The sequence below is a fragment of the Salmo trutta genome, chromosome 28, assembly GCF_901001165.1.
Source record: "Salmo trutta chromosome 28, fSalTru1.1, whole genome shotgun sequence".
Classification (NCBI taxonomy): Eukaryota; Metazoa; Chordata; class Actinopteri; order Salmoniformes; family Salmonidae; genus Salmo; species Salmo trutta.
Window position 1 is genome coordinate 44,381,699 of NC_042984.1, and position 21,752 is coordinate 44,403,450.

The 21,752-nt window shown below is 41.2% G+C and overlaps 1 pseudogene; it reads left to right on the forward strand.

The window, feature by feature from the left end:
- The first annotated feature begins 302 nt into the window (after positions 1–302).
- Positions 303–20,212, forward strand: LOC115166317 (uncharacterized; annotated as a pseudogene).
- The last annotated feature ends 1,540 nt before the right edge of the window (positions 20,213–21,752 follow it).

Sequence of the window (21,752 nt, forward strand, 5' to 3'; positions counted from 1 at the left end):
CAATTAATGTATTGTTTAGTGTTGTGTAGTGGCTTTGCTGGCATGCTTCCCCATTTTTTTCGGTTTGTTTGCCCCACCAAGATTTACATGCTAAAATCACAACTGGTGATTTACATTTTTATGGATTAATGGGGTGAGTTGGTGAAGCCATTTTTTTTCTTTTTGCCGTCATTAAAAATGTAACGATCACACACTACCGCACAATAGGTGGCGGCATGCACAAATCAATGTGGGAACGCCATTATACCAAAGAAGAAGACGAAACTCCGCCCGTCTTCTCTTTCAGCTCTTAAAAACTGAAACACCCCTATCAGTTGCCATTTTACTTTGGACAAGCCTTGACTGGATTTGTACCTGTCAAAGCAATATTTGATGAGGAGGCGTGAGTGCAGTTCCCTTTAATATTTTTAAAGAAAGTGTGTCCCTGTTCGAATTTGATCGGAGTTATCGGCGCAAGGGAGCAGCACAAGGTAACGTTACACAAACTGATATGGGGGGAAAGGATAGCAAGCCATGATAGCATAGGTGTTTAAATGGCTAACGTTAGCTAGCTTTAACGAACGTTACCAGCCGGTTTGTCAATACGGCATTATGTTCTCTTGTTCCTCGAGTCAGGAATGTAAGGCTTTTTGGGGGGGTCTGGCCTCAAACGTAACGGCTAACTAGCTAGCTAACTTTAGCTACGTCGACTCGTGTTTCAAATGTCCTGCCTCTTCTCTGGCCAGCCGAACAATGCTACTAACCGGCTATCCACTTTGTTTGTAGATAATGTTTATTAGTTTTTTCGTTGTTGGGATTACCGACTAGCTAACTACTCAAATAATCGAATGAGTAATGGGGCATCAACTAATCTAACTAACTAATGTGACTGAATTCAAGTCTGTTTACTCTCTATATCGCAAAAATGTTTATAGGCTAGTGCGTAGTGGCAAGGCCGGCTCTACACTTCTTTTTTTGATATCCCTAATGTAACTACTCGAGGTGGAACAAAACACAACCATGATTTTTAACTTGTCTCCCATTTTATGAAATGGTTGGTTGTGTAAAAATATTTTACTGCAAAAGTGGTCAAATTGATAGGTATTCTGACAGACAACCTAAACTAAAGTGCAAAATAATTCCGGGACACAATCTTATCACCCCACTTCGAAGTGATTTTAGTAGCAGGTTAGAATAGCATTTTGATAAGCCTTTTATAACCTTAACCTTCGTCCATTTTCATAACCTGCTGCGAAAAAGTCCATTCGGTAGTTACCAAAGTGGCGTGAAAAGTGTTTCCGAATAATGCCTAGCTGGAGGGGGATGGGACAACCCGTGTAGCCTAGGCAGTCGATAGTGGCCGCTAGATCTGCACTATTGTATTCCCGGTAATACACGTGTGCCATGGGCGGCTCATACATAAAGCATTCCCCTACCAGGCTACGAAGGCGCAGCGTTTATGGCGAGCCGCTAGGGGGGGACTGGACAAATATGTACTGTCGTAGTAAAACAAATGCAGTGTAGTTTCCCTTTAATAAAACACTATTTTCTACCAGCATTTTCAGACGTTTTCGGACAATGTAGGAAGGTGCCTTAGACCACTGCATCTCAGTGCTTGAAGCATCACTACAGACACCCCGGTTTGAAACCAGGCTGTATCACAACCAGCCATGATTGGGAGTCCCATAGGGCGGTGCCCAATTGGCCCAATGTTGTCCGGGTTTGGCAGTCATTATAAGAATTTGTTCTTACCTGGCTTGCCTAGTAAAATAAATATCCAGGCTAAGGTGTGGGACATCCTAAGTTGTCTGATAATGGTGATGGAGTTTTTTTTTATTAACCTCTCTGGCGCAGGTGGGACGAATTCGTCCCACCTACCTAACAGCCACTTGAATCCAGTGGCGCGATATTTGAAACGTTTGAAATACTATTACTTCAATTTCTCAAACATATGACTATTTTACAGCTATTTAAAGACAAGACTCTCGTTAATCTAACCACACTGTCCGATTTCAAAAAGGCTTTACAACGAAAGCAAAACATTAGATTATGTCAGGAGAGTGCCCAGCCAGAAATAATCAGACACCCATTTTTCAAGCTAGCATATAATGTCACAAAAACCCAAACCACAGCTAAATGCAGCACTAACCTTTTATGATCTTCATCAGATGGCAACCCTAGGACATTATGTTATACAATACATGCATGTCTGTTCAATCAAGTTCATATTTATATCAAAAAACAGCTTTTTACATTAGCATGTGACGTTCAGAAAAAGCATACCCCCCCGCAAACTTCCGGGGAATTTACTAACAGTTTGCTAAATTACTCACGATAAACGTTCACAAAAAGCATAACAATTATTTTAAGAATTATAGATACATTACTCCTCTATGCACTCGATATGTCCGATTTTAAAATAGCTTTTCGGATGAAGCACATTTTGCAATATTCTAAGTACATAGCCCAGCCATCACGGGCTAGCTATTTAGACACCCAACCAGTTTAGCCTTCACCAAAATCATATTTCCTATAAGAAAAATGGTCTTACCTTTCCTGTTCTTTGTCAGAATGCACTCCCAGGTCTTCTACTTCAATAACAAATGTAGGTTTGGTCCCAAATAATCCATCGTTATGTTCCATCAGCAACGTTTTGTTCGTGCGTTTTAGACACTATCAGAATGCTAAATCATGGTCTCGCGCATGACGCAGAACGTGACAAAACATTTCTAAATATCCCATTACCGTACTTCGAAGCATGTCAACCGCTGTTTAAAATAAATTTTTATGCAATTTATCTCGTAGAAAAAAGATAATATTCCGACCGGGAATCTGCAATAAGCTAAACAGCCGAATGAAAATACTCCACGGGGGCGAATCGCGCACGTGCCTAATTCTTTTGTCACCTAATGGGACACTTGGAAAAGGCGATAATGTGCTTCAGCCTGAGGCTGCCTCGTCATCGTTCAGGTTTTTCCCGGGTTCTGAGAGCCTATTGGAGCCCTAGGAATTGTCACGTTACAGCTAAGATCCTTACTCTTCAATAAACAGAGGCAAGAAGAACGACTCCTTGTCACACAGGCCACTTCCTGCATGAAATCTTCTCAGATTTTTGCCTGCCATAGGAGTTCTGTTATACTCACAGACACCATTCAAACAGTTTTAGAAACTTTAGGGTGTTTTCTATCCAAACCTGAACAATAATATGCATATTCTAGCTTCTGAGTTGGTGTAGGAGGCAGTTAAAAATGGGCACATATTTTTTCCAAAATTCTCAATACTGCTCCCTAGCCCCAACAGGTTAAAAACCTCTTACATCTAGACGTTCCGCTAGCGGAACACCTGCTCCAATATCCAATGATGGGCGTGGCGCGAAAAACGAAGTCCTCAAATCCGAAAACGTCCATTTTTCAAACATATGACTATTTTACACCATTTTAAAGACAAGACTCTCCTTTATCTAACCACACTGTCCGATTTCAAAAAGGCTTTACAGCGAAAACAAAACATTAGATTATGTCAGCAGAGTACCCAGCCAGAAATAATCAGACACCCATTTTTCAAGCTAGCATATGTCACAAAAAACAAAACCACAGCTAAATGCAGCACTAACCTTTGATGATCTTCATCAGATGACACTCCTAGGACATTATGTTATACAATACATGCATGTTTTCTTCAATCAAGTTCATATTTATATCAAAAACCAGCTTTTTACATTAGCATGTGATGTTCAGGACTAGCATTCCCAACGAACACTTCCGGTGAATTTACTAAATTACTCACGATAAACGTTCACAAAATATACTGCTCAAAAAAATAAAGGGAACACTTAACCTGTTTGGGATAGGGGGCAGTATTGAGAATTTTGGAAAAAATATGTGCCCATTTTTAACTGCCTCCTACACCAACTCAGAAGCTAGAATATGCATATTATTGTTCAGGTTTGGATAGAAAACACTCTGAATTTTCTAAAACTGTTTGAATGGTGTCTGTGAGTATAACAGAACTCCTATGGCAGGCAAAAACCTGACAAGGATTCAAGCAGGAAGTACCCTGTCTGACAAGGAGTCGTGCGTCTTGCATCTGTTTATTGAAAAGTAAGGATCTTAGCTGTAACGTGACAATTCCCAGGGCTCCGATAGGCTCTCAGAACCCGGGAAATAACTGAAGGTTGACGAGGCAGCCTCAGGCTGAAACACATTATCGGCTTTGGTAAGTGGCGGCTCAGAGGACCTTTGAATGAGGCGCGTGCACGATTCGCTCCTGAGGAGAAATTTAATTCGGCTGTTTAGGCTCAATGCATATTCCCGGTCGGAATATTATCACTTTTCTACGAGATAAATGGCATAAAAATTGGTTTTAAACAGCGGTTGACATGCTTCGAAGTACGGTAATGGAATATTTAGACATTTTTTGTCACGCCAATGCACCATGCTCGAGACCGTGATTAACCATTCTGATAGTGTCTAGAACTCACGAACAAAACGTCGCTGTTTGGATATAACGATGGATTATTTGGGACCAAACCAACATTTGTTATTGAAGTAGAAGTCCTGGCAGTGTATTCTGACGAAGAACAAGCAAGGTAAGAACATTTTTCTTATAGGAAATGTGATTTTGGTGGAGGCTGACCTGGGTGGGTGTCTAAATAGCTAGCCCTGTGATGCCGGGCTATGTACTTAGATTATTGCAAAATGTGCTTCATCCGAAAAGCTATTTTAAAATCGGACATATCGAGTGCATAGAGGAGTAATGTATCTATAATTCTTAAAATAATTGTTATGCTTTTTGTGAACGTTTATCGTGAGTAATTTAGCAAACTGTTAGTAAATTCCCCGGAAGTTTGCGGGGGTTATGCTTTTTCTGAACGTCACATGCTAATGTAAAAAGCTGTTTTGTGATATAAATATGAACTTGATTGAACAGACATGCATGTATTGTATAACACAATGTCCTAGGTGTGTCATCTGATGAAGATCATAAAAGGTTAGTGCTGCGTTTAGCTGTGGTTTGGGTTTATGTGACATGATATGCTAGCTTGAAAAATGGGTGTCTGATTATTTCTGGCTGGGCACTCTGCTGACATAATCTAATGTTTTGCTTTCGTTGTAAAGCCTTTTTGAAATCGGACAGTGGGGTTAGATTAACGAGATTATTGTCTTTAAATAGCTGTAAAATAGTCATATGTTTGAGAAATTGAAGTAATAGTATTTCTAACGATTCAAAAATCGCGCCACTGGATTTCAGTGGCTGTTACGTAGGTGGGACGAGTTCGTCCCACATGCGCCAGAGAGGTTAAACAACACAATGTAACTCCAAGTCAATCACACTTCTGTGAAATCAAACTGTCCACTTAGGAAGCAACACTGATTGACAATAAATTTCACATGCTGTTGTGCAAATGGAATAGACAACAGGTGGAAATTATAGCCAATTAGCAAGACACCCCCAATAAAGGAGTGGTTCGGCAGGTGGTGACCACAGACCACTTCTCAGTTCTTCTGCTTCCTGGCTGATGTTTTGGTCACTTTTGAATGCTGGCGGTGCTTTCACTCTAGTGGTAGCATGAGACGGAGTCTACAACCCACACAAGTGGCTCAGGTAGTGCAGCTCATCCAGGATGGCCCATCAGTGCGAGCTGTGGCAAGAAGGTTTGCTGTGTCTGTCAGCGTAGTGTCCAGAGCATGGAGGCGCTACCAGGAGACAGGCCAGTACATCAGGAGACATGGAGGAGGCCGTAGGAGGGCAACAACCCAGCAGCAGGACCGCTACCAAGCAGGAGGAGCACTGCCAGAGCCCTGCAACATGACCTCCAGCAGGCCACAAATGTGCATGTGTCTGCTCAAACGGTCAGAAACAGACTCCATGAGGGTGGTATGAGGGCCCGACGTCCACAGGTGGGGGTTGTGCTTACAGCCCAACACCGTGCAGGACGTTTGGCATTTGCCAGAGAACACCAAGATTGGCAAATTCGCCACTGGTGCCCTGTGCTCTTCACAGATGAAAGCAGGTTCACACTGAGCACATGTGACAGATGTGACAGTCTGGAGACGCCGTGGAGAACGTTCTGCTGCCTGCAACATACTCCAGCATGACCGGTTTGGCGGTGGGTCAGTCATGGTGTGGGGTGGCATTTCTTTGGGGGGCCGCACAGCCCTCCATGTGTTCGCCAGACTGCCATTAGGTACCGAGATGAGATCCCTAGACCCCTTGTGAGACCATATGCTGGTGCGGTTGGCCCTGGGTTCCTCCTAATGCAAGACAATGCTAGACCTCATGTGGCTGGAGTGTGTCAACAGTTCCTGCAAGAGGAAGGCATTGATGCTATGGACTGGCCCGCCCGTTCCCCAGACCTGAATCCAATTGAGCACATCTGGGACATCATGTCTCGCTCCATCCACCAATGCCACGTTGCACCACAGACTGTCCAGGAGTTGGCGGATGCTTTAGTCCAGGTCTGGGAGGAGATCCCTCAGGAGACCATCCGCCACCTCATCAGGAGCATGCCCAGGCGTTGTAGGGAGGTCATACAGGCACGTGGAGGCCACACACACTACTGAGCCTCATTTTGACTTGTTTTAAGGACATTACATCAAAGTTGGATCAGCCTGTAGTGTGGTTTTCCACTTTAATTTTGAGTGTGACTCCAAATCCAGACCTCCATGGGTTGATAAATTGGATTTCCATTGGTTATTTTTGTGTGATTTTTGTTGTCAGCACATTCAACTATGTAAAGAAAGTATTTAATAAGATTATTTCATTCATTCAGATCTAGGATGTGTTATTTTAGTGTTCCCTTTATTTTTTTGAGCAGTGTACATAACAATTATTTTAAGAATTATAGATGCAGAACTCCTTTATGCAATCGCGGTGTCCGATTTTAAAATAGCTTTTCGGTGAAAGCACATTTTGCAATATTCTAGCCATCACGTGCTAGCTATTTTGACACCCACCAAGTTAGGTACTCACCAACCTCAGATTTACTATAAGAAAAATTGATTACCTTTGCTGTTCTTTGTCAGAATGAACTCCCAGGACTTCTACTTCAATAACAAATGTTGGTTTGGTTCCAAATAATCCATAGTTATATCCAAATAGCTGCGTTTTGTTGTGCGTTCAAGACACTATCCGAAGGGTGACGCACCTGGCGTGTTTCGTGACAAAAAAATTCAAAATATTCCATTACCTTACTTTGAAGTATGTCAAACGCTGTTTAAAATCAATTTATGCGATTTTTCTCGTAAAAAAGCGATAATATTCCGACCGGGAGTTTTTCGTTCAAAAACTGAAAATGTAAACATGGACTCTTCTCGTGCACGCGCGACCACTTACCAAATGCGCTGCTGTTTTTCAGCCATGGCCTGCAAAGTCATCATTCAATGTTCTGGCGCCTTCTGAGAGCCTATGGGAGCGTTAGAAAATGTCACTTTACAGCAGAGATCCCCTGTTTTGGATAGAGATAACAAAGAAGGCCAAGAAATGGTCAGAGGGTGCTTCCTGTTTGGTATCTTCTCAGGTTTTGGCCTGCCAAACGAGTTCTGTTATACTCAGACACCATTCAAACAGTTTTAGAAACTTTAGGGTGTTTTCTATCCAAAGCTAATAATTATATGCATATTCTAGTTTCTGGGCAGGAGTAATAATCAGATTAAATCGGGTACGTTTTTTTATCCGGCCGTGAAAATACTGCCCCCTATCCATAAAAAGTTAACCTTTCTGGCGCAGGCATTGCGCTAGCGACCCACCTCGACAACATCCGGTGAAATTGCAGAGCGCCAAATTCAAAATACAGAAATGGTCATAAAAAAATACTCATAATAAACATTCATAAAAAATACAAGTGTTATACATTGGCTTAAAGATTAACTTGTTAATCCAGCCGCTTTGTCAGATTTCAAAAAGGCTTTACGGTGAAAACATACTATGCGATTATCTCTGGACAGCGCCCCGCTTACAAAAGCATACAAACATTTTACAACCAATTGAAGGAATTACAAAAGTCCGAAATAGCAATAAAATGAATCACTTACCTTTGAAGATCTTCATATGGTTGCAGTCACAAGAGACCCAGCTACACAATAAATGTTCGTTTTTGTTCGATAAAGTCCCTCTTTATATCCCAAACTCTGTTTTGTTGGCGAGTTTTGTTCAGTAATCCACTGGCTCGAAGGCGGTCAAAACATGCAGAGGAATGCATCCTAATAGTACGGGTGAAGTTCGTCAACATGACAACCTGAGGATTAATTATAAACATCGTTTGACAATTGTGTAAATAATCAATAATATTTAAACTGGACAACAGCATGTTCAATAGAAAGGAAAAACAATGAAGGAGCGTGCACTCGGTCACGCATGATTCTACAGTCCACTGACAGAAAGGTCTCATTCTTCATTTTTCAGAAAACAAGCCTGAAACAATGTCTAAAGACTGTTGACATCTAGTGGAAGCCATAGGAACTGCAATCTGGGTCCTAACCCATTAGATACTCTACAGGCATTCAATTGAAAATGGCCACATCAAAAAAATCCCACTTCCTTGATGGATTTTCCTCAGGTTTTCGCCTGCCATATCAGTTCTGTTATACTCAGACATTATTTTAACAGTTTTGGAAACTTTAGAGTTTTCTATCCAAATCTACCAATTATATGCATATCCTAGCTTCTGGGCCTGAGTAACTGGCAGTTTACTTTGGGCACGCTTCTCATCCAGATGTTCATATACTGCTCCCAAGCCATAAGAAGTTAAGTGTGAAGCATTCACTACAAAATATGATGGTGAGGAAGCCCAGTGGGAGAAGATGGCACAAGTTTTTAATTTTGGCTGACGTTCTGCAAATGTGTTCATCAATGAAACATTTGATCTCAATACAATTTTCTGTTCTGAAAACTACTGTCTTTTATGAACAGGGGACTGTTTTTTTTGTTTAAGACTTCACTTTTTGCCAAGGTTTCCAAAAATGGAATTGTTTAGGAGTGCATGGGTGAATTGCTTTATTGCACACTTCAGAGTAGGTGGTACCTGACAGAAATAAATGAGAAAGTGCCAATAGGATCTTGCTAGCTCGTGCTCGACTCCGCTCCCTCCTTGCTTGTTCTGCCCACTATGACTAATAGGATCTTGCTAGCTCGTGCTCGACTCCGCTCCCTCCTTGCTTGTTCTGCCCACTATGACTAATTGCTTCCCATTGGAAACGACAGGCAGTGGTCTACCTTGGGTTAGTTACAAACAGCTTTGACGGGAGCCATACTTCCCTGTTCCCGTCCTCAAAGACATTATTTTCAAAACGGGGATGGACTAAGTTTGTTGGTTCACGGGAGCAATGTTACCGTCCAGTCTATTCGCAACTGCTAAATAATTAGCTACAATGGGTGTGTCTGATTCCTCTTTCCAAAAAGAGCTGAACAGCGACACATTCTTCTACATAGGGACCTACCGCTATTAAAGCCGGAATATACTGAAGAGAACTTGAGCTGGTGAGGAAAAATAATTGTGAGACCAGCAAGCAGCAACGACAGCCTAGACCAGCTGGACCAGGACTCTCCATATGGAGGGTGTGATGCAATTGCGGTGCCACCGGATGCATGCGGAGGCCAAATCGAGCTCCGTACCGCATCGCCATGCGCCTCACAAATTTGGTAACATACAGAGCCCTCTGCCTTATCTCAGCATAGACATGATTGGTTGACGGTAGGTGGGGGCGATACATCCTGTAGAAGACACTCACGTGACAACAGCTCTGCAGTGCTCCATCAAGCTCAAGAAGTATGAATGAATGCCCTGACTTCTGCTGAGGCCATATCACCGTAAATGCTGCATGGCCAATGTAAATGTCAGATTGACCATGTGCCCAATATCCAGCAACTTCGCACAGCCGTTAGAGTGGGACAACATTCCACAGGCCACAATCAACAGTTTGCAAGGCGAGGCAGATTATAAACAGTGCCCACACTCATAAAACACATCTTTCTTCAGGTTTTGTTGAATGTGCTCCAATCCGGCTGCACTACCTGAGCCTCTTGTGTGGGTTGTAGACTCCGTCTCATGCTACCACTAGAGTGAAAGCACCGGCAGCATTCAAAAGTGACCAAAACATCAGCCAGGAAGCATAGGAACTGAAGTGGTCTGTGGTCCCCACCTGCAGAACCACTCCTTTATTGGGGGTGTCTTGCTAATTGGCTATAATTTCCACCTGTTGTCTGTTCCATTTGCACAACAGCATGTGAAATTTATTGTCAATCAGTGTTGCTTCCTAAGTGGACAGTTTGATTTCACAGAAGTGAGATTGACTTGGAGTTACATTGTGTTGTTTAAGTGTTCCCTTTATTTTTTTGAGCAGTGTATATTACGAGACATTTTTTGATTTCACAGAAGTGAGATTGACTTGGAGTTACATTGTGTTGTTTAAGTGTTCCCTTTATTTTTTTGAGCAGTGTATATTACGAGACATTTTTTAACTACTAATTAGTAGCCTACAGCAAAGTGTTTAAATTATTTGTAACTTAAGAATTTCTGCTAGGTAGTTTTTGCTACCATGTGGGTTTTAGCTTGCTTGAACCTGCTGAGTGTTAATTCACCTGTTTTTAATTTTAAAACATCTTACTAAGGAGTTAGATTAAACTGCTTAACCTGTTTTGGATAGGGGGCAGTATTTTCACGGCCGGATAAAAATACATACCCGATTTTATTTTATTTTTTATTTTTTTTAAAATCTGGTTACTACTCCTGCCCAGAAACTAGAATATGCATATAATTAGTAGATTTGGATAGAAAACACCCTAAAGTTTCTAAAACAGTTTGAATGGTGTCTGTGAGTATAACAGAACTCATATGGCAGGCCAAAACCTGAAAATTCTATACAGGAAGTGCCCTGTGACCATTTCTTGTCCTTCTAGGGCATGTCTATCAAAAAAAAAAATTCTCTGCTGTAACGTGACATTTTCTAAGGCTTTCATTGGCTCTAGGAATGCGCAAGAAAGTGGAATGAGAGCTCTGCAGTCTCTGGGTGAAAAACAGCAGGGGTTTTTGTGAGTGGTCCTTCTGGGAACAATAACACTGAGGCGCGCGTGCACGAGACGACTCAATTTTTTTCTTTCAGTGTTTGAACGAATACGTCGCGCGGTTGGAATATTATCGCGGTTTTACGAGAAATCGCAAATTATTTTAAACAGCGTTTGACATGCTTCTAGGTACGGTAATGGAATATTTAGAATTTTTGTCACGAAACGCGCCGGTGTGTTACCCTTCGGATAGTGACTTGAACGCACAAACAAAACGGAACTATTTGGATATAACTATGGATTATTTCGAACCAAAACAAACATTTTTGGTTAACTTCTTGGGGCTATGTGGGACGTTAGCGTGCCACCCGTGGCGCACCCTATCAACAGCAGGTGCATTTCAAGAGCGGCAAATTTGAAACCAAATAAATGTCAAAATTCAAATTTCTCAAACATACAACTAACTTACACCCTTTGAAAGATAAACATTCCTTAATCTAACCACGTTGTCCGATTTTCAAAAAGGTTTTACGGGGAAAGCATAAAGTTAGGTTATGTTAGGAGAGTACATTGACAATAGCTGTGTGTAATGCATTGTCGATTCAAAGACAGGCGTCACCAAAACCATAAAGTCAGCTAAAATTATGCACTAACCTTTTACAATCTCCATCAGATGACACTCCTAGGACATTATGTTAGACAATGCATGCATTTTTAGTTCTATCAAGTTCATATTTATATCTAAAAACAGCGTTTTACTATGGCGTTGATGTTCAGGAAATCGTTTCCCTCCAATACCGGCAGTCAAGTCATGACAACAAAATAATTAATTAATATTAGAAAACATTGGTAAAATATTATATTGTCATTCAAAGAATTATAGATTTACATCTCTTGAACGCAAAGGACTTGCCAGATTTAAAATTAACCTTACTGGGAAATCACACTTTGCAATAATCTGAGCATTGCGCCAGAAAAATACGCATTGCGATACAGACTAACCACCATGTTGGAGAGATCTAAAATCGAAAATACTATGTAAATAATCCATTACCTTTGATTCTCTTCATCAGATGTCACTTCCAAAGAATCCCAGGTCCATAACGAATGTAGTTTTGTTCAAAAATCTCCGTGTTGTAGCACATGATCTAAGCCAGCCGGACTTCACTTCACGAACGGAAAAAATATATTTACGTTCGTTCAAACATGTCAAACGTTGTATCGCATAAATCATTAGGGCCTTTTTTAACCAGAACATGAATAAAATTCAAGGCGGACCATTGGGTTCTCTTTTAAAACGTTTCGGAATGAGAGTACCCACCATCAACTCGCACGCCAGGTGTCTAATGGGCCATCGCCGTTCCAAAGCTCTTCTTCAGTCAGATCTCACTGTAGAAGACTCAAAACACTTTGTAAAGGCTGGGGACATCTTGTGGAAGCAATAGGAAGTGCCAAAACATTCCTCACCCCCTTTGTTTTTCAATGGTATAGGCTTAAAGTCAATTCAACACATCAGGTATCCACTTCCTGTCAGAATCTGTCTCAGGGTTTTGCCTGCCAAATGAGTTATGTTATACTCACAGACACCATTCAAACAGTTTTTGAAACTTTAGGGTGTTTTCTATCCATATATAGTAAGTATATGCATATTGTAGTTACTGGGTAGGATTAGTAACCAGATTAAATCGGGTACATTTTTTTTATCCAGACGTGAAAATACTGCCCCCTATACCCTAACAGGTTAAGTAGAAGTCCTGGGAGTGCATTCTGACGAAGAACAGCAAAGGTAATCCAATTTTTCTGATAGTAAATCGGAGTTTGGTGAGTGCCGATCTTGGTGGGTGTCAAAATAGCTAGCCGTGATGGCCGGGCTATCTACTCAGAATATTGCAAAATGTGTTTAAACCGAAAAGCTATTTTAAAATCTGACACTGCGATTGCATAAAGGAGTTCTGTATCTATAATTCTTAAAATAATTTATGTATTTTGTGAACGTTAATCGTGAGTAATTTAGTAAATTCACCGGAAGTTTTCGGTGGGTTTGCTAGTTCTGAACAAAACATGCTAATGTAAAAATCGTTTTTTTTTTTTATATAAATATGAACTTGATTGAACAAAACATGCATGTATTGTATAACATAATGTCCTAGGAGTGTCATCTGATGAAGAGGTTAGTGCTGCATTTAGCTGTGGATTTGGTTTTTGTGACATATATGCTAGCTTGAAAAATGGGTGTGATTATTTCTGGCTGGCTACTCTCCTGACATAATCTAATGTTTTGCTTTCGCTGTAAAGCCTTTTTGAAATCGGACAATGTGGTTAGATAAAGGAGTCTTATCTTTCAAATGGTGTAAAATAGTCATATGTTTGAAATTATAGCATTTAAGGTTTTTCGTATTTTGCGCCAGGCGCTACCATTGGATATTGGTGAGGCATTCCGCTAGTGGAACGTCTGTCCATAAGAAGTTAACTATTTATCTGTTCAAAGAATTACATTTTTTTTTTTTTACTCCCCCCTCATCTTTACAGGAATTGCCACAGGCACTGTGTGGCGTGATTTTTACTGCAGCTAATGCAGAAGGAAAAGCTGTAAAATACTGTGCCAAATCATATGTGAAGAATGCAACAAATATGCAGAATCATCTGGCCAAGTGCATAAAGTTCCCTCAGCGCTCACAACAAGCAACTTCTGACAAAAGTCCCTCTACTTCTATTTGAGGTGAAAATGATGAATCAGACACCTTATCGATAGCAACAGCTCATGGTCCTCCTGGAATCAGAAGTTTTTTGACTCAATGGAGGAACGCAGTCAGAAATGCTTATGAATGTCTTGCTCGAGGTGTGTATGCAACTGGTTCACCTCTGATGCTCACAGGCAATGTGTATTGGAAGAGATTTCTGAATGTTCTTCACCCAGCATATACCCCTCCAACCAGACATGCTTTATCTACTAATTTGCTGGATGCAGAGTTCAACAGTGTTCAAGTGAAGGTCAAGCAAATCATAGAGGAAGCAGACTGTATTGCGATCTGATGGGTGGCCGAATGTTTGTGAGCAAGGAATATTTAACTACATCGCCACTCCCTCAACCAGTATTCTACAAGAGCACAGACACAAGGGACAACAGACACACTGGTCTCTACATTGCATGTGAGCTGAAGGCAGTCATCAATGACCTTGGACCACAGAAGGTATTTGTACTGGTAACAGACAATGCTGTGAACATGAAGGCTGTTTGGTCTAAAGTGGAGGAGTCCTACCCTCACATCACACCCATTGGCTGAGCTGCGCATGCATTGAATCTACTCATCAAGGACATGGCACTGAACACAATGGATACTCTACAAGAGCCAAGGAAATGGTTAGGTATGTGAAGGGTCATCAAGTTATAGCAGAAATCGACTTCTCCAAGCAAAGTGAGACATAAGAGGACCACATTGAAGCTGCCCAGCAACACCTGTTGGGGTGGTGTTGTCATGTTTGACAGTCTTGTGTAGGGGAAGGAGTCTCTCCAAGAAATGTCCATATCAGTCTATGGACAGCCCCATCAAGAGGATCCTCCTGGATGTATTTTGGGAGAGTGGTAAGCAGCCTGAAACCTATAGCAGTAGCCATTGCACAGATTGAGGGAGACAATGCCATCCTGTCCGATGTTCAGACTCTGCTTGCAGATGTAAGAGAATAAATCCATACTGCCCTGCCCACTTCACTGTTGCTCCAAGCAGAGGAAACTGCAGATCTGAAATGCATCAAAAAGCGTGAAGACTTATGCCTGAAGCCCATACACACCGCAGCGTACATGTTGGACCCCAAGTATGCTGGCAAGAGCATCCTGATCAACAAGGCCTATGGTATCATCACTACCGTGTCTCGCCACCTTGGCCTGGATAAGGGCAAGGTTCTTGGCAGTCTTGCGAATTACACATCCAATCAAGGGCTTTGGGATGGAGATGCAATATGGCAGTCGTGCCAACATATCTCATCAGCCACCTGGTGGAAGGGACTTTGTGGATCTGGCTCTTTCCCCTGTTGCCTCCATCCTCCAAATCCCAACATCAGCCACCTCAGAGCGCAACTGGTCCTTGTTTGGGACACACACCAAAGCACACAACAGGCTGACCAATACAAGGGTTGAAAAATTGGTGGGCATCCGGGCAAATTTGAGGATTTGAGCCTGACAATGAGCCATCCTCAACAAGGTTGGAAAGTAACCGTGAAGATGAGGCTGCAGTCTGATGTTCAAGAGGTGGACATTGAGGAGGTCCAGTGAGAAGATATAGAAGCTTGAGAGGAAGACAACCAAGGCTTTAGTTTCTAGACTATGGTCTTATGTTGAAAATGTTTTTGGGAGATGTAATAGATCATTCAATAATCCCTTTTGTTCAGTGAAATCATCCCATATGAAGAGTCAACTCAATTAAAGTTCATTTCGGTACTAAATTGTTGTTATTTCTATTGGAAGGATTTAATTTGCAATTGTCTACTTATTATAAGGTAAGTTGTTTGTATCCATATTATATGGTAAATATATCCAATGCAAAAAACATCTACATTTAAATGGTTTTAATATTAATTAGTATTTATGTTAATTCCCACAAAGTTTCCACCTCTGAATATTCTCCAAAATGTGCAACCCTAGTTATTGCCATGCTGAAAGGTGAATTTGTCTCCGTTTCTGTTGGAAAGCAGGCTGAACCAGGTTTTCCTCTAAGATTTTGCCTGTGCTTAGCGCTATTCAGTTTTATTTTTAGCCAATGATGCGCATACCCATAACATGATGCAGCCACGACCATGGAAGTTGTGAAGTGGTACTCAGTGACGTGTTGGCTTTGCCCCAAACATAACACTTTGTATTCAGGACTTCTAGTTCATTTCTTGCAGTTTTACTTTAGTGCCAGATTGCAAACAGGGTGCATGTTTTGGAATGTTTTTATTCTGTAAAGGCTTCCTTTCCAGCTGTTCATTTAGGTTAGTATTGTAGAGTAACTAACTACAATGTTGATCCATCCTATTTCCCCCCCGATCACAGCCATTAAAATAACTTTTTTTTTTTTTTTTAAGTCACAACTGTCCTCATGGTGAAATCCCTGAGTGGTTTCCTTTCTCTCTGGCAACTGGGTTTGGAAGGACGCCTGTGTCTTTGTAGTGACTGTCTATTGGTACACCATCCAAAGTGTAATTCATTACTTTGCTGTGCTCAAAGGGATGTTCAATGTCTGCTTTATTTTTATTTTTACCCATCTACCAATGGGTGGCATTGGACAACCTCCCTGGTCTTTGTGGCAATAATCTGTTTTGCAATTCACTGCTCTGAGGTACTTAAAAAAAAAAAGTGTGTGTGTGTGGGGTACAGAGCTGAAAAGTCCATGTGACTTGTTAAGCACAATTTTACTCCTGACCCTATTTAGGCTTCCCATAACTTATTGACTCAAGATATTTCAGCTTTTTATTAACTTGTAGAAAAACATAATTCCACTTTGACATGGGGTATTGTATGTAGGCCAGTGATGACAAATCTAAATTTAATCCACTTTAAATTTGGGCTCTAACAACATCTAGAAAGTCGCGCAGTGAATACTTTCAGAAGCCACTGTATGTCAAATTAATAAAAAGCATAATTGTGCAATGCAAATGTATTTTCTACCTGTCAATTTGGTCAGCTATTTATTGGCTTCATGTTTTTATTTATTTTTTATTGGCTAAAAGCCGGTAGTTGCCGGCTAACGTAAACACTGCTATTGACAACATACTGTGGGACTGAGCCGAGCTATACCAATCCACACCACTCGTCAGTAAGTATGGCTCAGTATTGAACAGCTTGCTGTCATGCCGATCCCTTGTCGTGGAGCGCTATCCTCCAATAGGCTTTCACTTCATCTCTTTTTAACCTACTTGTACACATTCCGTTAAAGAACCACCCTCTGTATTAAAAACATTTCTGACCAACTGCTGTCTATAACTTGTCATCCCCTCTACGTGACAGATATTCTAATAACAATGCCTCCATTAGGGTTGTGTGATATCCCTGATTAACAAAATAAATAAAACAATTGTCCTCCATAGCATCCTGGGATTTACGGTATTACCGGCTTAGTGCACAGAAGGTGCTAAAAACAGCCAAATACCATTTGAGCGTCTTATCAGAAAATTAGCAAAATGTTGAATTTCCATGGAGGCTGCTAGCTAAATATGCTAACGAGCACAAAGACTGGTTATCCAGCTGTTATTTGTGTGTGGGAGCTTCTGTATTTTGAGTTTGTTCATTTTTAAATCTCCTTCACATTCGCTTGTAAAATGTACAAAGGTAATGCATGCTTGTCTGAAGGAAGAACAGTACTGGCTCTGAAGCTGCATGTGTACAGTGTCTGGAGTCGCTAGGGCAACGGGCCTGCCTGCTCTGCTTGGCGCAGAACTCAAGAATATCAAATGGTGGCAGGTGTACAGAACTCATCCAAAGGGCTTTGACTTCTCAAACACAGCAGAAAGCTTACAAAATATGATGCCCGGTCACCTTATTAATTCCGTAAGTCAGATGGTGGTCGCATTAACTCGCTAGTTGAAGCAGATTCTTTTTTTTTAATTATGCAGGAAAGAGTGCACAAGGAACCAAAAGCTGTATTGAGATTGAATCTTGAGAATTAAAAGAATGTCAGCCAAGTTTAATCTAGAACCATTTTCTCACACTTCCTGCCACTGGACTTCCGCTCATCACCACATTTGGTGGTGACTGGAAGTTCTAAACCAATGCTTCAGATTTATACCCCCTGTGATGTCTGGGTTTTCCCTTTTTGTCTGTGGTACTTTGACTCAAATGTTAGCCTACATAATAAGCAACCTGAAATGTCCCATGTTCAAGTTTTTGAATGTCAATGATTCACAGAAGTCTTAGTATGAAGTCACTGCACATTTTCTAATTGATTTTACTTTTCTTTCCCACAGGGCTAATCTCGGACGTGAGTATTGCCAATGCTAACAGATGGTATATGCCATGAATTGTAAGGAAGCTGCAGAGAAGGTTGTCCTGTCATGGTCGCGGTTCACCTCAGCTGGCCAAACTACTCTACTGGAGACCCTGAAGGCATTCAGTCCTATGTCAGAAGACCTTTTTGACAGTGAAAAGGAACTGGCCACTTTTATTGAGGGACTCAAAGATGAAGGTCACAAGCCTACTGTACTTAAAAGTAAGGATGTTTATGGTTACAGGTCTTGTACTTCAGTACTCAGGCCTGTAGTAAAGACGCAGTGTACTCTGGACATTGGTGCCTCAAAGGTTAAAAAGACGGGCAAAAAGAAGAGTCGAAAACCTCTGGACAAGAACACTGAAATCAACTATGCTTTGTTAAGTGCAGCAGCGAAAGTCGTCCTGAAGAATCAACCCAAGATTCTTTTGACAAATCTGTCAAAGGAGTCTCTCAAACAGACGGTCCTCTCAAAACCACCGGAATTGGCTGTTGGGCCTGTCCAGATGCAGTCATACATAAGACTGACAAACATAATTGGACCCTCTACAGGCCACACAGCGAGACTGCAGTTCCACACAGGTGTGGTCAGAAGAGGTAACGGTGCCCAACTCTCATCGGCCACCATCTCTAACAGGGACACAAGCACTGCATTTGGAAGGTACCGGAAACTCCGCAAAATCAGTCACTTTGAGGAGAGTGAACTTTGTGCCTTGCCCAGTCAATATCATTGGAGTCCCTGTTCCTGCCATGCTGCACAAAGACCGGGTTTTGAAGGAATGCAACAGAATGCCTTGCTGGAGGGACCAGAAAAGGAAAAGGACTGATGAGGCTGAGGACAAACTCTATGAAGAGGCCCAGAAATGGGGTCTGGCTGGTCAAAGAGCAGGAAGACCTCTGACTGAGCCAGAGCAACCGGAGGTTCGAGGTGAAGGTTGACTCAATCATAGGCAAGGAGGTGAGGTAAGCCCAGAAGATCCTTCGAGGTCAGAGATTCGACCACTTATTGCCTACCCAATGTGAACGGCCGTCAAGAGTCTTGGTCCTTTTGTCCTCCATGTACATGTAACTGAAACTGTTTAAACATCTCAAATCGAGACGGTGCTTTGTCTTGGCTGTGCCCAGTTTGGGAGGATTGGTATTGTTTGGGATACTTCTCTGAGATTGGGGGGGGGGAAATAATATTTATGTTTAATATATGTTTACATAAGAGGATGCTGGGGTATTACCTAAACATCCAAAAATCTGGTTTGTTTTGTCTAACACTGCACATAGTATAGGCCACCCCTTGACTGATAAGGGAAGGAATGGATAAGTGTGCTGAGTCGAACCAACAGTGTGTTCTTTTTCTCCTTTTGAACCATTATGAAATGTAATTTTCTTATCTGTTTTATAAATGATACACACATCTTTGACAATGAAGTCATGTATAACTATGCAGCATTCACTTGCTAGAATATTACAGCTATTTTATATACATCACTTTCTAGTCATGTCATTACTGTATTTTGGATAATTGGGTCCATTGAAATAGTTTTTTTTTTTTTTTTTTTCCAGATGTGTTCACATTCAAAAAGAAACCAACCTTTTAAGTTAAGAGTTCCTATGCATCTGAACAGGGTGAACAAAACAACTAAACCACAGCGTAGCCTATTCACAACCAATACTGCCCTACCAAGCAAAAAGGCAGTAACTGCTCAAATAAGCTATTTTTTTTATATATATATATATGAAATGCATGCGGACAAGTTTCTTGTGTTTTGGAGAAAGTGAGGGTCATGTTAGCAGTAACTGCATAAAGTTACTGTGAAACAAGGTAAATAAAAGCGGTCTTTCTCAGTTCTACACTATGAGCAGTTACTGCCTTTTTTGCTTTGTAGGGCAGAATAGTAATCTTATTTCACCTAATTTTCACACAAAAAACCTACCTTTTTTATGTGCATTTGCATAGACATTAAAAAAGTTGGCTTTCTGCCAATTGCGCCATGCCAGCACTAGGGGAACCACTCGATAAACTGGTGGCGTAGGACTCGATGCGTGGCACTACAAACATTGCAGCATTTTAGATCATGAAGCTATCCTATGAAATTATTTTGCAACAATGTTCTGACACTAGCGCAGTAATCAAATTACATGTCACAACGTTTTGTATAATTTACAGATGTCGATAGTGATGACAAGGTGATTTGCATAATAGACTTATTGCTGAAATGTGCTGATCATAACAGCTGTAATATAACAGTGATTTTGTAATAACATATGAGACGCTGGGATGGATTGATCAGGGTTATGTTCATTCAACAAATAACCCGTTAGCTGTCCAAATCTATGTCCAAAAGGCTACTGACTGGGAGTGTACAGTCATAAGGTCTGAATGCTAACTGCCACATATTAGAAAACATGCCATGGTCTCTGCATATAAAACTCCTAACTAGCCTATTATTCAAGCCATTATTTCAGGGTACAGAACAGCACACGAATAAGGCAGCGAGAAAGAGGGGAGTTAGCAGCCGATGGGACCACTGGGAACCAGGTGAATAGGTGCATGCATTTTCCACCTCTCAAAACCCTGCTAACGAACGTTCCCAGAACTTCAGAGGAAGTTCCCTTAAGAGTCTGCCGTTTTCATAGGAATGTTCCAGTGAAGTGCAAGGACTCTTTCCAAGAGACCATTCCGTTAATGTCAAACAGAACTTACCCAGAATGTGGTTACCATGTTGACTGAATATTCAATATGTTCTAGACACGTTTTTCTAAGGGTTGGGAGAATATTCCAAACTCCCACCAAACATACACAGAACATGGCAATCTCTAAAATATGAATGTTCTAGACACGTTTCATTGTAACGTTGTGTGTCAGTTGTCCGGAAGTCGCCTGATGATCCCAAAGAAACATTCTCCAAAACATTTGTTTCATCATTAAACGTCACCCCATGTTACTGTGGCCGAGCCCATCAAGACTCTGATATTTGAACCACTGATCCATTAACTCCCAACCTCTTGGTTTACGGCATTCCTATCGTCCTGCTACACCACCATGTCTGTGTCAGTTATGTTAATCTGACTGTTCTCTGATTTTGATTACTTATTTCAGCAATTTTAGGGATTTTTCTGTAGTTGTCTAATGTTGGTGGGGAATATAACCTTGTTTTTAATGTTATAGTTTTTGTTGAGTATTTTTAACAGAGCTGAGATTTACTCAAGTGCATTCACCCTATTATTTACACCTAGACGGTTGTTTCAGGTCTACACAAGTGCCGAGGGTTTGGGTTTGCTTGTGGACAGGTCCTTACTATACTGGCCCAATAAGCACATGTTCTAGGGATATCCCTTATTGGAGAGTGGTTAGTGTGTTTGTCATTGGTGCAGGTGGCATGGGTTAGAGACCCACACTACTCTCTCATTCTTAGCAATATATGTTAATGTAATTATTTGGCAACAGTTACACCTTACTGATCTAATTAAAATCAGTTTCTCATTGAAAGATGTGAATCTGTAGGATTACCTCTTGAGCACATTATCAGTATTTATTAGTTCTGTATAGCTGAGTATCTCTCCATTTGAAGTAAATCTCAGCTCGGACTCAGGGATGGCATCAATCTCCATAGAGATAGGTAAATCTGCTTTTAGTTTTTTTGCACCTCGTGATCTCATAGTTTTTTCATAAAGTTGGTGGATTTGGTGCCTCTAGCGCACCGGTGTCACTCAATCCAAGTGTCTGGGGTTTCGCTCCTTCCTTGTACTTGATGTTTTAAGGTCTCTAATTAGTAAGGAACTAATTAGAGACCCACACCTGGTTGTCTAGTGCTTAAT